Genomic DNA, 17,952 nt, shown 5'->3' on the forward strand with positions numbered 1-17,952 from the left:
TCTATGTATTGCTTTATCGAAAGGCATTATGCAGTCATTCTTGTGAGTTAAAATGTTGTCTCCCGGGGTTTACTTTTCCAAATGTAAGCAGCTGGGGATGAAGAACTACAAGAAGCAGCCGCTGGATTCCACTGACTGCACAGTCCAGGTCTTTGGGACTCCCAGTTCCCCAGTACCAATAATCCTGCTTAGGACTGAAGTCTAATCAAGCAGTTGTCCTTAACAGATACAGGAAGTCCCAAGAGGAGGCTGGGAAACGGTCCAGTGGATAAAATGCTCATGACCAAGAGTGAGGACCTGAGTTTGAAGCCTCAGAACTCAGTAACAGGCATCTGTTACTAATTCCAGTGCTCTTACAGGGAGATTGGAAAGAGAGACAGGAGAGACCTTGGAAGCATGCGGGCCAGATCTCCTAAAGTAACAGCACTGGGCAGAAAAAAAAGAGACCATGTCTCAAGTGAAAAGAAAGGCAAAGACTTACATCAGGAGTTGTCTGCTGATCTGAGTGTCACGGTTTTTGTGGGCCTGTGCTCACACACACAAACACACACACTCACATGAGTGCGTGTGCACACACACACGTACACACATACACACTTCCAAGACATGACCATTTTTATTTTATGACAAGAACAAACCCTTAAAGAAAAACAAAACAACAACAAAACAAAGAAAATTTTTCTTTTTTGTTATTGTTGTTGTTGTTGCTGTTGTTGTTTTTTTTTTTTTTTTGGTTTTTAGAGACAGGGTTTCTCTGTGTCTTTGGAGCCTGTCCTGGAACTAGCTCTTGTAGACCAGACTGTGGTCTCCAACTCACAGAAATCCGCCTGCTTCTGCCTCCCGAGTGCTGGGATTAAAGGCGTGCACCACCACCGCCCAGCAACAAAGACAATTTTAAAAAAATGTTGGAACAGCAGGGAACAAACAAAGCAAAACAATAACAAAAAAAGCTGCACTAAGTTGAAATAGAACTAATTACTACAGACAGTTCAACAAGAGGAGACAGGAGTTCATTAACACAGTATACCATGTATTTTATACACACATGAGACAGAAATGAGCAATCCTTAAGATTGCTTTGGATCCTACTCATCGGAAAAGAACAGGGCGTTTATAAGGAAGTAATAAGATCATAGTGGCAGCTTCATGGAAGACAAATAAAAAAGGCAGAAAAAAGGCTGGTTAGTACTGGGTGATGTAAATTCCCCGATACCACCACCAGACTCTGAGGGTCAAAATCTATCTCCAGGGTTAACCTTTTCTTCTCTAGCTAAAGATGGGGCCAGAGAAGGTCAAAGTCCATCTTTATAAATCTAAGTCCTACTGTGTGACAAAAGCAGAGGAGATAGCGACCACTCCTATATCCATTTCTTCTAAATTACTGGCAGCTCAATATTCCTTCACTCCTTGGGGAGGCACATTCTCATTTCCCACAAAAGCAAGTAAGAGAGTAGAATCTATCAGGCTATAGCAAATGGAGGCTGCTCACCTATAGGTCAGAGGGGCCTTGACAAGGAGGGAGTCAATACTGGAGCCGCAGCCCAGCTTCAGGACGGGGCCTGAACCTCCTCAAAGATAAGAGTGTTTAGTTACACCTCAGACAGCAGCCCTGCCTCTGTTTAACCTGCTTCTCAAGGTACTAATGAGGATAGGCTGAGATAAAGGCTGTACCTTGTCTTGGGCTGGGCAAAAGCAAACACTGGGTTTGACTTAGGTCATTCTTTGTTGGGCTGAGGCTGCTCTTCTGCCTTTCAAGTTACCTTGTGTAACCCTCTAACCATACAGTCTCCTGCCCCTGAAATCAACTTTAGATATGATTTTCAGTATAGACAACTCTTGAGTGCCATTATCCTTGAGAGATTAACATCTTTTCTTCCCTTCTTCTTAGACTTCTGGTTTCTACGTCTCTTCTTGCAGCCCCGCACACTTATGCACACTCACACGTGGACTCTCACACACGCACTTCCCTCTCCATGGTTAACCCTGCTGATCAGGAACAGGTTTGAGGCTGTTTCCACCCACAAAAGTTGACCTACACAAACCCCCTCTATTCTCTGGTGCTGCTGGGGTTCCAGCATCTCTAGTAATTATTAATACAGTTTCTGCAAACTGCACTTAGACAAAGCATCCAAACCTTTGACCTATTTTTCTAGGCCTTGAAATGTATAGAGCCTCCGTTTAGAACTGAAATTTTTGTTCTGGTGTTTTCTTCCTTTACCGAGTGGCCATTGAAAGTTACAATATGTTCTATTTTAGTATGTCCAGTTTTGTAGAGCATCCTTGTTGCAGCTTGTGGATATTTCCTCACCCCCTTGATCTAATCTAGACCTGGGGACACATTCCATTCACATTTACTTGAAGCAGCACAGGTAGAAAAGTTTGACTTTTCTGATCACCAAGAAAAATAATAACTTGGAAGAAAAATAATGTGCAGCTACCCAGGAAGAATAGGGGTTGGATCTTCTGACACATAGTTTACAGACAAAGTAAACTTTAAAGAATTCTCAAGCAACTTGACCAAAGGCTCTTCTTCTTTCTCATCTGAAATGTCCTCGTAAAAGGCCCTGTGGTCTGTGGTGACCACAGCATCCATTTGTCCTAGCATGTCCTGTCCTAAGAGGTTGGCTGTGAGGCTTTTGACCACCAATAGATGTTCTTTCCTTTTTCCCCATCCGGGCTAGTCCACCTCATGAGGGTAACTGTTTCCTTGGACTTCGAGTTGCCTCCCACCCCCAATATTGGGGGTCCAGCCACAAGCTCCCAGTCAGGAGGCACCTCCTCCTCTCGGGGCACTGTTCTATCTGCCCCTGCATCAATTAGACAGTGAAACCTTTTTTTTACCTATGAAGATACTCATTTCAGGATGGAGTCCCTCCACCAGGGGAACAGTCCAGTTAGCCTGGGTCACCCTGGTACAGGGTGCTCTTTTCCTCCCTTTGGAGGGGGTTCCTGCTAGAGTTGAAGGGACTGGAGGATGCCCCTCTTCTAGTTTAAAGGCTTTCCCTCCAGTTCAAATTTGGACCAAGAGTTCTTTTTTCCAATAATACCCCTTTCTGCATCTAGGGCAGGGGGTGAGGGTGGCTTGGATACCCTGGGCCGATTGGTAGGAGAGTGTTGTTGGCATTTTCTCTTATGTGTATGAATATATATATATATATATATATATATATATATATATATATATATATATATATTTGGTTTTCCAAGACAGGGTTTCTCTGTGGCTTTGTAGCCTGTCCTGGAACTAGCTCTTGTAGACCAGGCTGGTCTCGAACTCACAGAGATCCACCTGCCTCTGCCTCCCAAGTGCTGGGATTAAAGGTGTGTGCCACCACCGCCCGGCTTTTTTTTTTTTTTTATATAAGGCGCTCTTGCAAGGGGCTTTTTTTTTTAAAGATTTATTTATTATGCATACAATGTTCTGTTAACATATATACACCAGAAGAGGCACCAGATCTCATTATAGATGGTTGTGAACCACCATGTGGTTGCTGGGAATTGAACTCAGGACCTCTGGAAGAGCAGCTAGTGCTCTTAACCTCTGAGCCATCTCTCCAGCCAGGCATTTTCTCTTAAAATGCCTCTCCTCCCCACTTTTGAAACAGGTCCCTCTCCCTGAAGGCTTTGAAGTTCCTTGACCTTGGATCGCTAATGTCTGGGTCGTCATCACGTGCCTCAGTCATCACTGACGTCTGGGCTTGTAGTGACAGGGCCAGTGATTGAGATTGACGTTGTTGTGCACCCACATCCTGGGAGGCCACTACCCATCTGCTCAGGGAGCCTTCCATCAGTCCTGCACAGGCGGTGCGGTGGTCTGCGTCCATACCTTCCCAAACTAACAACTTCACAAATTAGTCCCGGAGGTCTCCCGCCAGCAGTTTACGGTGCACGCTCAGCTGGACCCGGTCTATGAAGTCTCACAAAGACTCACCAGGTTTCCGCCTCACTCCTGCTATGGAGGACTCGGTGGGTCCTTCATCCAGTTTGTACTATGCATTAAGTCTGGCTTGTCTCACCTGATCACGATATTGGCCGGGTATCGCTGCCTGCTGCACTCCAGCGGAGTATCCCTCCCCCTTCTCCACCAGCATAAGTGATTGGTATCATGGGATGGGCTTGTCAGTTGGCCTCTGCCGGTACCCTGCATTCCTCTTTAAAAAAGGCACACCATTTGTTGAACTGAGAGCTGGTGAGAACAGCCTTAGCCACGTCCAGCCAGCCCTTTGGGACACATGGATGGTAGGCAATGTCCTGCAGTAGGGTCTGGGCCCAAGGAGAGTTTGGGCTACTCTTGGTTACTACTTTACGGAGCTCTTTGAGATTTTTAGCTTCCCGTGGGTATCGTTCTAAAGGCCTACCAGCTCCTGGGGCCAGATTAAATAGATAAACTTTGGGGGTGGGAGCCACATGGTCCAAGATTTGATTCCCCTCCTGAGTCCCCTAAAAAAGATAAGTCTCTGCATAGGTGTCTCGTCCAGTGTCGTCGTCCCCTCCCCCCCTTCCCCGTCCCCCCTGTTCCCCCCCTACACCCCGCTTGGTCGAAGGCCGGTCATAGGGGTCCAGGTCATGCATGATCCTCTGCAAGGCCGCATAGGGCGATGCTCCCTCTCCAGTCCCAGGAGCATAAGGTGAGGGTCCAGGATCCTTTGGGGAGTAAGAATCAGAAGGAGTGACTTTTGCTTCTGTCTTAACCTCCACAGTGTGCGCTTCAGTTTGGTTAATGTGTTCCCTGTCAAATTTAGTCCATTCCTTTTCCTCTTTGTCTTTTGTGTTTTCTCTTATTTCTCCCGGCCTGCACTGTCCTATTTCCCTCTGCGGGCCCCTGGCATGTGTGTATGGGGGGGGGGGGAGGTGTGTGTGTGTGTGTGTGTGTGTTGTATCCAGGTGGAAGGTCATTCTAAGGGCGGTGATGGTGAGATGGAACTCCAGGGGTGGTGTAATACCAAATGCTTTTTCCTTCCTATGTCTAACTTCCCCCACCCAGGCCTAGGTAGTCCAGGAGAAAAGGTTGGAGCTGGGAGCCCAGGGGACCAGGGTAACAATAGCGTCCCCAGTCTTGACAGCATTACTATTGGATATTTCAAGGCCTCTGGACTTAAGTATGAGCCGCAAGGCCTCAAGGCTGGCTCTTCTTTAGGCGAAATAGAATTACCCATACAAAAGGTTTCACTCACCCTGAGAGACTGCTTAGCCTCGACCGAAATGTTCTTCGGCCACACATTGGGTACCAGGTGCTGGGTCTTAGCCCAAGGGGATGAGGATGAGCTGGGTCCAAGGAAAGGTAAGTGCACTGCTCACCTGTTCCCCAGTCACCCTCAATCCCCAACAGCAGTGGGGAGACACGTCAAGCAGGAACTCATTTATGTTTGTGCAGTAAACATCTTTTAAAGCAAAAAACTTCAGGGCCATGGGGGAGGGGTGGAAAAGGAGCCAGCCAATCATTTTAAAGGTCACCTTATTACTACATACTCAGGAACCCCACATTTACTCTTTTATCCAGGAGCTGTTCACGTGTTAATATCGGTTTGTCTAATCGGGTCTTGGTGTAAACAGCTCAGGGTCCACCCGTCTGACTTTCATTCCATGTCGTCTTAGCTGCCCGTCTGCCCTACAGAAAACAATTTTCCAGAACTCTTTATTGTGTGATTGTTTTGTTTTGTTTTTGTTTATTTGGTTGGTTGGGGTTTTCTTGTCCCCTGGCCAGATCTGTTCACACGTGATAGAGCCATGTCATTCTGAGTTAAATGTGCTTCTCTAAGGAAGCAACAATAGGCAACTTGCAGAGAACAAACTGTGGACAGTTGCCTCCAGGTGCATGAGGATTCACCTGTCCCATCATAGGGAAGAAATGTGGGGAACAGCTTAAGGTAATGGGGAGACTCAGTTTCACTGTCCTTGGAGGGCCGATAACTCCCCCTTCATGTGTATTTATTTTCCCATCAGTTTGGAGAAAATCATTCTTGGCTTCCTCGTTTGAGAATGACCATTTCTTTAAGCCTTTCATATAGATATAGTCCACAGCTAGCCTCTCTGCATCCATCCTTGCTCTCTTTTTGGCTTGTGTTTTGTGAGATGGGGTGCTACTGTGTAACTCAGGCTGGCTTTGAACTCTTTGACTCTCCTGCCTCAGTTTCTTGAGTGCATACTATCAACCCAGGCCCTTCCTTCTGCAGCCTTTGCTATTTACTTCTACAGTCTTCTATGGAACATTCTTCTCAGCGTCAACTCTTCATGCATGCTACAGACAGAGCAAGCCTTTTAAAGGAGAAATGAGGTGTCCTTCGTGTGCAGCTTCCATAGTTGGCTGATGAACATGTTCCACAATAAGAATATAGAGCATAATACCCCTCCCACGGGAGTGCTAGGCATGCCTGCCTTATCAGACTATGTCCATGAGTTGCTGGCCTCAGCAAGTGGACTACAGATCACATCTAGACATAAGATTCTGACAGACCTTTGGAGAAGCCAGGCTATGGCAAGGCTGCTCTCTGACGACATCCGCTCCTCTCCAAAGCCTCTCTTGCCACCTTAGACTGCTGTGCCACGCTTTCATGCTGCAGGCATTCTTGCTATTGTGATCTCCCCTGTGGAGAGGAACCCTTTTCGGTCAAGTCTGTCTGCTAGAAAAAGATATCTCAAGACATCGACTTTGCACCCACAGAGGCCAGCTTCCACTCTGATTGAGCAACTAGATTAAATGAAACTGGATCTCATTCTCTCTGTGTTTACTGTGCCCATTCCCTATGAAATGTGTTCTTGTTATTCCACTATTAAGCATGGGAAACAAAGGAAGAGTGCTTCCTGGATTCATCCTTCGGTCTTATGATGTAGATGAACACAATAAAAGCAATCCCACACTAGCTCAGAATGGGGTATAATAAAAGGTTCTTTATTTAGGGGTAGACTCACAGATCAACAGTTCTCTACATGAGTGGGGAACAGGAACTAAATCCAGCAGTCAAGAGAGAGTGAGTGAGAGAATACATACGTTGCTAGCACCCAAGGTCACGCCCAACGTGGTCCAGCATCTCAAAGGTCATTGGCTGAAAGAGTTCTGCCATAACCTCCCCCTTTTTTTCTAAATAGGAGAATTCCAAACCCAATATGAAACTTTATACAATAAGAACAGATATCAAGTATAAAAATTAGAATTACAACCAACATACAAAATATTAAGCAAGAAACATATGCTAAAAGTTTCGATAATTATTCTATCCTAAGGAGTCTAAATCTTGTATTAAAAATGGCTTGGCCAAGTCATGAAAGAAAAGTAACTACAACTATCTAGTCTTTAACCCCATTGAAGATCTGAGAAGGGAAATAATGCTACCTGAGTAAACAGAAAGTGTAATCAAGCAACTTCCAAATGTGCAATAAATGACAGAGACAACTGGCTACTTGGGCAATCACCCAAAGTCTCATTTGCAATGTTGGAGCAACCAACTTTGGCTAAGGCCTAGAGTAAGTGACAGACCATTTTCAGAGGTAGAGGCAGGTATCTTTTCTTTTCTTTTCTTTTCTTTTTCCAGCTTAGGAGTTTATTAACAGAGATGTGTACAGGCCTGGTGAAGTCAGTGTACAGAAAGAGAGAGCTGAAGATGGCGCGTCCAGCTTTTGAAGGCTGCTTAGCACATGCACACAGGTTGATAATGTAGCTACATCATACACAGATAACACAGTTCACACATGCACACAAGGGCTTACGTAGCTGCGTCATACAGATGATACAACCATGCTGTACATGGGTCATGCAGGGCCTTTTGAGGTTCCCGGGATGGCTAAATATTTTGCCTTAGGGCTTATTGGCACATGCATGGCCCTGGAACCCAGAAATGCCAGCCATGCTGATTGACTAGAATCATAACAGTGTGGGGAGTGGGGTTTGTATGTGTGCATACATGTAACTTAAATGCACCTATGTTTACTGTTAAATGTTATAATTCAGAGGTAGGAATATTTTCAAAATCATTTTACCCGGTCTTGGCAAAGACTGGCAGTCTTTTTTCTTGTATCCTGCTTGTTTAGTGGTTACCGTGCATTTTGCCAGTGGTCAAGGCATGGGCAGTTCTTTGCCCAAAAGCCAGTTTTGCCAAGGAGAAAACAAACTTCAAGTGGAGTGTCTTCAGTGCTCAATATTCTCTCAGGAGTACAATGGTGCTGCCAGGAACAATTGTGTCTCGCATCTACAGAACCCTAAGTTATTTAAATGCCATATTCTACAGCTTTTTGAAGTAGTTGAAGATTACCTATCTGTGTGGAATGCTGTCTCTATGTATCTGAAAGAACCTGATTAGTCTAACTATGACAATCATGGATGACTATTGACCTATAATCATTAACACCCATATAGCTTAAAGACTACAGCTCCATATTAAAATATTAGACAATAAGGACAATGACCTAAACAAAATGAAAACAATGTATAAGTGTCTTGATCAGAGGTAGAAATGAATAGTGAAATATGATAAATATATCCTAAAATTATAACAATATACAAAATGTCTTAAACAGAGGTAGAAATATGCATACATAAATATGATAAAATAACTTTACATAGGTATACAAATATTGTTTTCATAGTGACTACATCTGCCATCATGGTATGCAGTGATTAATTTAGATTTTTTTTTTCTGTCAGTCTATCTCCATGAGTTTGTCTGCTCCATAAAAACAAGAATTTAGGCATTTTTCAATATTTTACCCTTAGCACTTGTGATGGTTAATTTTCTTTACTAATTTGGTAAGATTTAGAATCCCATGAAATCAGGACTCTCATTGAATCTAGAAGGGTGTTTCTAGAAAGGATTAGCTGGAGAGAAAGACCCCCTCAGTATGGGCAACATCATCTAATGAGGTGGGGTCTGGAAACAACTTAAAAGTAAGCGGGTCACCAGCCTATATTTCTCTGCCTGTCACTGTGGATACAATGTGACCAGCTATCACAAACCCTGCCACCACATCTTCGAGGATGATGAACTGTGTCTTCAAATTCTGAGCCGAAATAAACTCTGCCTTCCTTCTTTCCTCAGATACTTTGTCTCAGCAACCATAAAAATAACTAGTTAAGTGTATGTTGCATAGCAGATACATAACCAAAAATTCTCTGGTGAATCTGTGAATTCCTAACACATTTTAAGAAATCAGGCATAAAAAGATTTTGAGATTTTTTAATAGGAGTTTACTTCTAAATCTTGTATTTTTTCCAAGATCTAGGCAGATCAAATTAGCAGTACCCTTAAGAAGTCTTTTGAGGGGGCATACAACATACCTGTTTATATGAGAATTAATTCCTTCTTCCTTAAGAGGCACTGCTGACTCAAAACAGCATCATCTCACTTAGAAGATGATAAAAAAATTGAAGAATGGAATATAAAGGCATCGTTTTGTTTTCAAAATGAAATTGAAAACATAATCCATTTTAAACCAAAGAAATGTCTAGACTGCTTTATGGTGTCTGGGCCTGCTGTTGATGTTGACCTGAGCATCAGTCTGAGCCTGGTAAATGGCAGAAGGATGGGCCAAAGTGTACACACAGATCAAGGACCAGCATGCCAAACCAGGGTGGCAAAGCAAGAGAAGAACAATTTTCCAGGTGGCAGTGTTCAAGAAAACCTTGAAATGCTTAGGATCTGTGGCAACTTTGGATATTGATGACAGGGGCAAAGGGAAGGGGTCCCAAGAGCCACAGTGCAGGACATGTTTCAAAAGGCTTCCTCAGATTCTCAGATATAAAAGGAACGTATAGAAGAAGACAATGCAACAAATATTTTTTAGTACTGTTTCAGGGTAAGAAAAGTTCTTAGCAAGACTATAAATACCAGATTCCACAAAGAAAATTACAAGTTAATGTACATAAAATTGCATGCTGCAGTAAAAAATTAATGGCAAACGGATGGCACATAAATGACAAACTGAAGAGTATTTGTTCGACATATAAGCTCTTAATTAACTGGTGGATACAGATAACAAGGCAATAGAAAATGGATCAATTCCTTAGCACATAATTAAAACTTAATTTTTGTTTCCTAAAAGCCTCTGCTAACTGTGCTGTCCTTAGCAACAGCCCCTCCCCCGTTCCTGACCCAGCTACCCAAGTTTTCAGTTGTTATAGCAATCTCATTCCAGTTCCAGCATCCATACATACTCAGTAGCATCTCTGTCCACCAGTGTCTGCAGTCCAGGCCCATATGCTGGTGGGAATGGGCAAGGACATCTTCCCTGGTCCATATAGGAACGATGGATGGGCTTCAGCCCAATCAATACTATCCCCTTCTCCTCTGAATTCCTCTTTCTCCCTTTCCCTCTCTCTGTCTCCTTCTCTCATCTTTTCCCCTGCTTGGCTTTGGCTTCCACAGATAGGCAAGGTAGGCAGAGCCCTCCTCAGTGTTGGTTGTTTATTCCTGATGCTCCTGTTGGGGACTCCCTTATGGAGCTGCTGCCTTCTCCCTACTCCTTATACCTCTGGTCAGCCTTCCCTGACCTTCCTAATGAGCTACCTACTGCTGTATCTTCCTCTTTACCTATCAGGGGAACTTCCTTTAGTAAGTTTCAAAGTCTGTCTACTGGGATTAAAGCCTTTTTAATGGCTTCCATTTGAAGCCTACATCTTGCTTAAAAGCAAGAACAAACATATCAGCATCTTGAGGGTTTAGGATAGGAGGTCCTGGAGGCTTGGAAAGAGGAACAGCTCTGTCCATGTGTCCTTCCAGACAACAGCTGGGCCACTCCCTACTCCAAGGAAAACCTGAAGAGGGAAGTTCTTGTAAGGGCTGTCCCACATCCTTGCCCTTATCCAAAGAGTCTGCAGGGAGCACCCCCTGGACTGCCAGGGCCTCGGGCTCTCTGTTTGTGTTTAGGAACCCACCCACACACTTGTATATTAACACAGACTTGAGCTCAAGTACCGTGAATTCTCATCCTTGTTTACAACAAATGTTGAAGCTAACCTGGCAGAAAATTCTCTCATCTCACGTGGAGCAGCACTGGGTCTTCTTGCCCAAAGCATCTCAGGTTTCCAATGCTGAGATATTAGTGTGAAGGGGGATGTTGAAATTCTGGTTCATCAGCTTAAAGTTTTAAAAAAGGCTATTTCCCCTGGGAACATGGCGGCCGCAAATCCTGTCTCCACCTCTGTAGGCATCGCACGACCTCATGCTTGCATGGCAAGCAACTTCGTGAACATTCTCCCCACAGAGGCTTGAAATCCCAGGGACTACAACTTCTTCCATGTAGAATCTGTCCCAAGTTGTATGTCCCTGAGGCCTCTCAACTTCTGCAGACTCTCTCTCCTGAAACAGAACCCTGGTCTTGCTCCGGCTAGGCTGTCTATGTCTCTCACTCTCAAGCTGCAGTCTCTCTCTCTCTCTCTCTCTCTCTCTCTCTCTCTCTCTCTCTCTCTCTTTCTCTTTCTCTCTCACTCACTCCTTTCAGTCTCTCTTGAGAATGACCCCAGCCACACCCAGCCCCATCACATACAGTGGCCTTGTGCTTTCCCCCCAGCCTTACCTTTCCAGTTGGCATGCTCAGGAAAACAGTTCCTCTCCAACCTTCCACACACCTCTGTCTTCCAGCCTCCCACACACCTCTGTCTTCCAGCCTCCCACACACCTCTGCCTTCCTACCTCCCACACCCCTCTGTCTTCCTACCTCCCACACCCCTCTGTCTTCCTACCTTCCACACACCTGTCTTCCTACCTTCCACACCCCCACAATTGAGCACAGATAGGGCCGAGATGGGAGGACTGAGTCAAATGAAAACCTGGGGAGATTAGGAACTACACAGTTATCACACCAAGACCCTGTCCAGTTATGTCTTGTTCTAGTGTCTGTTTTCTTAAGAACACCTGGCGTGGAGGGAGTCCCCTCCTCATGGGGCGCAGTGCAGGCTCCCTGAGAAGTCCGGTTCTCCAGCTTTCTTCAGTTACCTTCTATGTCTGTTTCAGTATGAATGAGGCTCCATAGAGGATGGTGAAAAATAAGAAATCCCTGTTTTGACTAATCTCTCTGGGATCAGGGAAGAAATCTGTCTTCTCTGGATTGATGCACAGGCGTTTCACAGGGAAGCAATTGGACATGCAAAGACCGCCTGAGTGCGGCTGCTATTTGAGGTTTAAATGCTCTTTCACAGACTCCTCTAGACTCGCCTGGCTGGCTGTTCTGCTTGATTCACAATGAGATTTATGGCCCGGTGTAGTGGAGCAATTCTTTAATCCCAGCACTCAGGAGGCAGAGGCCGGTGAATCTCTATGAGTTTGAGGCCAGTCTGATTTAAATAGGATAGCCAGGGCTACATAGAGAGACCCTGTCTCAAACAAACAAACAAACCAAAAACAATGAAGCTTATGTATGAAACTTCATGTATGATAAACACATTGCAATGTGATCTGCATGGGTGATCTAAGTGGTCCAAAAGTTTATACCAAATGACCCCCAAATCTCTATCTCTACCTATTTGTCATGTGATCAGGAGTTCTGTAGTTGACAGCTATTTCTTTATAGCAAATGACATCTCTGGGTGAACTGATACATACACTTAACAGGCAAATACTGTTCAAGAAGAGGAATCTTGTGTGTGTATGAGAGAGAGAGAGAGAGAGAGAGAGAGAGAGAGAGACAGAGAGAGAAAGAGGGAGGGAAGGAGGGAGGGAGGGAGGGAGGGAGGGAGGGAGGGAGGGAGGGAGGGAGGGAGGGAGGGAGAAACTTTATCTGCATGGTTTCAGTTTGAGAGAGGCAGCCAGTACCCTGACACCACTGCTCCCCTAGGGGATGAGGGTCTTGACATCCAGAAGTACAGTACAGTATGTGACAGTAGACCCTGGTTTGCTGCTCTAATGGCTATCAAGTAAAGCTAATTTTAATTTCTTTTCTGTTCCCCTCATTACACAGCCCACAATCTTGATTCCTTAGATGAGACACAATTTTTCTCCCAGTTTTATGGCTCCTCAAAGAAATCTCTAGAAACTATTGAGGTTATCTATTTAGCTGAAGACGCAGTTGTCACCTCTGTCGTCTTCTGAAGTGAGGGTGTGCTAGGCCCAGAAGTCAACTCTGGATATCTAGCAGCTGGCTTCTCTGCTGTTGCCTTAAACAAGCAAACAAACAAATAATCCTCCTTTCTTCCCACCCAGGCCCTTTTCCAACTCTCCAAACCACACAGAAAGCTGGCAGAGGGTTGAAAAGTTGGCTGAAGACGTGGACAACGGTGAGGAATCAAACAGAAGTTGCCAGGCTGGACCTGCTCTCCGCTCTAGAGGCCCATCCGCTACTCTCTGTCTGTTGTCAAAGCCATGGATGCAAAGTCATCAACTCAGCTCTGCCGTTTTCAAGAGAATCTTCCAAATTATTATACAGAACAGCTCAATAGCTCGTTTCTATAGTAGAATGAACAAACATAGAAAGATATAAATTGCCCAGTCTGAGTCAAGAGCAAAGAAGCTGGGCATGGTGGTATACCATGGGCACCTAAGCAGGACATGGTGGTGTACACCTGGGAAACTGAAGCAGGGTATTGTGAGTTTGCAGCCTGTTTAGTCTACATGGAGAAACTGGGCCTCAAGGAAAAACAGGAGGAAGAGAAAGGGAGAGAAGATGAGGAAGAGGAGGAGGAGTTTAGATCTATACGAAAATTTTATTTTGTAATTAAACTAGGACCAGATGGTTATATTTGTTAACTTCCCAAACTTTTAAGAAAGCAATGACACCAATACTAAACAAGCTCTTTCAGAAAACAGAAGGGGCTCATCCTTCCCAACTCCTCTCCAGAGGTCAGCATCATATTAACACCTAGCCAGATGCAAGCATCGTAAAATATAAAACATGGTCTGTGAACATAGGTGCAGAGAACTTGAATAAAATACTATAAAAACAAACAGCAAAATGTGACAATTATACATCTTAAACAAGAACAACATGTCCAAGAATGCAAGGTAGACCATGGCAATACACAGGATACGTTATATTAATAGAGTAAAGGAGATTAAACAATCACCATCCCAATAGAAGCAGGAAATCTAAGGACCATTTGTGCCCGTTTCCTTTAATTGTCAACTTGAGCAAGCCCAGAGTTACCTAGTAACTAATAAAGCTTCCAATGAGGGATTCTACATCAGATTGCCCTGTGGGGGAGGGTTTGAACTGTTAGTTGGTGCAGGAAGGCCTGGCCCACTGTAAGTAGCAGGATCCTTTAGGCAGGTGGCCCTGGGCTGGGTAAAAAAGCTAGCTAATCTTGAGCCACTGAGCAATCCAGAGGGCAAGGGGTGCTCCTCCATGGTCTCCAGCTCTGTTCCCAACTGCACTTCCTGCTCTGAGTTCCCTGACTGTGACCTGGGGGTGTAAGAAAACAAAACCTTTCCGCCTTACCTTACTTTTGGTCAAAGTGTTTCTTCCCAGCAATAGCATGAAATTAGAGCTCTATTCTTGATTAAGTGTAAGCACACTAAGAACAGAAGGTGACACCTTACTCTGAGAGGGAGTACAGACCGGACAGCTACAGGTGACAGCCAGCAGCTGTGAGAGGCCGGATGAGTCTCCTGGAAGGGCAGGGAAAGGCTGCAGCTGCTTTTCCTGGAGCTATCAACTGGCACAAAAGAGAAGAAAAGCAATATGAAGATGTGGTGGGAAAGGAAGTGCAAAGATTATCCTGATCGTTGGTAGAGGACATCCTAGGGAATCTAGAAAATCCATTCCCATGATGTTTGTCATTATTATAGAATAGCAGGTCAATTTATAAAAGTTGGTTGTGTTTCTGTAGACTAGCAGACAATATAGTTTTAAAAATGAGAAAATTACATTTCATTACAGAAGGTATCTACTTGTGTAAAAATCACATAAAATATAGTTGATATCATTATCCAACAGAAAGTGCAATTCAGAATCACAAGAATCGACTTCATATTCATGGGACTTGCCATAGTGAAAATGACTTTCAGTACCAGCTGTTGGCAAGGATATGGAGAAACTGGATTTGAATGCGACTGAATTGGAACAAATGTTAGGGTGTAAAGTATTGCAGCCACTTCAGAAAAGCATACTAATAATTTTTTTAGTGAAGCATAGACTGAGCATAGCATCTGCAATTCACGCCCAGGCAAGGAGCAGAGGGATGTTACAGCACATGCTCGCTAGGTGTGCACGGCAAAGTTCATGACGTCGCTCACGGTAGCCCTGAACTGGAAGTAATCAAACGTCCCAGCATACGGCAAATGGAGAAAGAAACTGCACAGTGTCTCTGTGTGAGATGCTGCTGTGGTAGGAAAAGAACGAGACACTAATATTTGCCATAACGTGGATCAATCCCAAAACAATATGCTAAGAAAAAGATACCAGACTTGACAACTACATATTGTGAGTGGTCCTATTTGCCTAAACTTTCTAGAAAAGGCAAGATGATGGAGACAGGGAACAGATGGGACTGTGGATTGGCTGCAAATGAACAAGAGAGAACTCTCTAGACTTTTTAGAGGCAGACTACGTAGATCTCAGTAGGAAGGAGGTGGAGCTTCTTCTCTTACCATGTCCTCATCCTCAGCCATCCAATTGAAGAGCCCCCCGAGTGCAGAGGACAGGACTCATACACTGGAGTACAGTGGTAGAGTTGGTTTTGTAACTTGGGGAAGGAAGAGAGGTCCTATGGGTTTGAGGAAAGGCTTATGTTCAGAATGTGTTCCCAAGACAGGTCGAGGCTGCCGTAAGAGTAAATAAGACAGCTCACACAGACAGGACCCAAGGAGGGACAGGACAAAAGTGGGGGGGAATCAGGTATGATAGAAGAATTACAAAAGGTTTGTGTAGACATATGCAGAAAGTGGGAAGTATTCTTTCCATGAGTGGTGGGGGAGGGGGTGTGAATTGTCATGGGGTGAGTCAGTAGGACAGTAGGGTCTAGATAAAGAAGAACTGCAGTGTGTTGAAAAGGAGCAGAAGCAACAGAAAGGACGATATGACGCATGGGAGAAGAATGAAGGAGACGAGAGAGCAAGGGCATGAGCCAAGGAGTTTTTCTTAGGAAGCAGATGTCTGACAGGGGACAGGGTGGATGGGATTGCTCAGCAGCTAAGCTCATTCACTGCTCTTGCGGAGGACACGGGTTCAGTTCTCAGAACTTATGTAGGCCCATATTTCTGTATGGTGTCGCAGCCAGGTGTCAAAGTCATAGGCCCCATCTGAGGTGGTCACGTAGCTCTGCAGACAAGCTGTCTCTGCCTAACAAAGGGTCAGGAAGTTGTTGTTCCTTTCTTTGTAATTTGGAGGATGCCTAATAGAGATGCTAATTCAAGCCTACTTAACAGCTAGCATACATAACAGACAGGTAGATGCAGACGTGACAAAAGGCCATTCACCTGGTTACCTAGGAGACAGTCTAATGTATTCCCCCTCCCCCACCCCCCCCCCACCCCCCGCTCAATTTATGTGATGGTATATAAGCTGTTTGGATAATAAGCGCGAAGAGTTCTTCAGGAGATCTTCAGGAGAGAGGACCCTGAGATGCCCTTCTGTGATGACCGTGTAAGCTGTGTCTGGTTATTCCTTGCGGCTCCATACCAGTTCAGTTAGGGAAAATGTTTTATATGTTGGGGCCACACAGGCTCTAACAAACTCCTGTTGCAATTTCAACTATAATTCCAGTTCCAGAGCATCTGCTGTCCTCTGTCCTCTTCTGACCTCTGTGGACATCTGTGAGCACCTGACGCACATAGTACACTTGGGCACACATAGACACATTACATAAACTAATCTCTAAAGAAAGAAAGTACATGTTTCACCTTTTCCCATGGAGGATCAAGAGAGGATTAGGACACCGTAGGCTAGTGTTTTCCAAGGTATTCTGTACATGTACAATTTAATTTAAAATATGTTCCTAAATCACAGACCCATGTGAGATGGGTATCTCTCTCTCTGTCAAAGGAAGTTTAGAATAATGGGTAAGGAAGCTATATAGTTGCTAATTATCAGTACACATGAAAAGTTTTTGTATTGTCACCCTTTTGTTAAGGAACTGGTTTTTGGACCTTCCATCCTTGATTAATTTCTTACAATCTTATGATTTTTATGCTCTGTTGGAATTAAAGCAGATATAGATCTATAGGTATCGTCTTGCTATTGTTTCCTGATGCTGTTGAGCTAAGGTTGGTTATGTCATCACTCACAACATGGGACCATCCCTCATCCTGCTCACGTATACTGAATGTCTGACTATCTATCTATCTATCTATCTATCTATCTATCTATCTATCTATCTATCTATATATCTATCTATCTATCTATGTATCTATCTATGTATCTATCTATCTATCTATCTATCTATCTATCTATCTATCTATCTATCTATCTATCTATCTTCTATCTCCTATCTATCTATCTATCTATCTATCTATCTATCTATCTATCTATCATCTATCTATCTATCTATCTATCTATCTATCTATCTATCTATCATCTATCTCCTATCTATCTATCTATCCATCTATCTATCATCTATCTATCTATCCATCTATCTATCACCTATCTATCATCTATTTCCTATCTCTATCTATCATCTATCTATCTATCTATCTATCTATCTATCTATCTATCTATCTATCATCTATCTATCTCCTATCTATCTATCTATCTATCTATCTCCTATCTATCTATCTACTATCTATCTATCTATCTATCTATCTATCTATCTATCTATCTCTCTATCTCTCTATCTCTCCATCTGTGTATTTCTCTCCCACTCTTGTTCTCTCACCTTTTAAATGTCACTGAAACCACACTGTAGATTTCCCGTGCCTCTGTTTGCCTTGTCTCACCCTCTGCTTATGCCCTCCCTCTTACCAGGACAGCGCTCCCAGTCAGGACTAATCCTTTGAGAATGGATTCTCTTAATGTACTCTGCAAGCCCTCAGTTTACTGTCTGATTGGAGCTAGTATTTCCTGCCCTTGCTTGCCTCTTAGGATGACTGCACACCT

Source organism: Chionomys nivalis, chromosome 1 (assembly GCF_950005125.1).
Source record: "Chionomys nivalis chromosome 1, mChiNiv1.1, whole genome shotgun sequence".
In the NCBI taxonomy this organism is placed as follows: Eukaryota; Metazoa; Chordata; class Mammalia; order Rodentia; family Cricetidae; genus Chionomys; species Chionomys nivalis.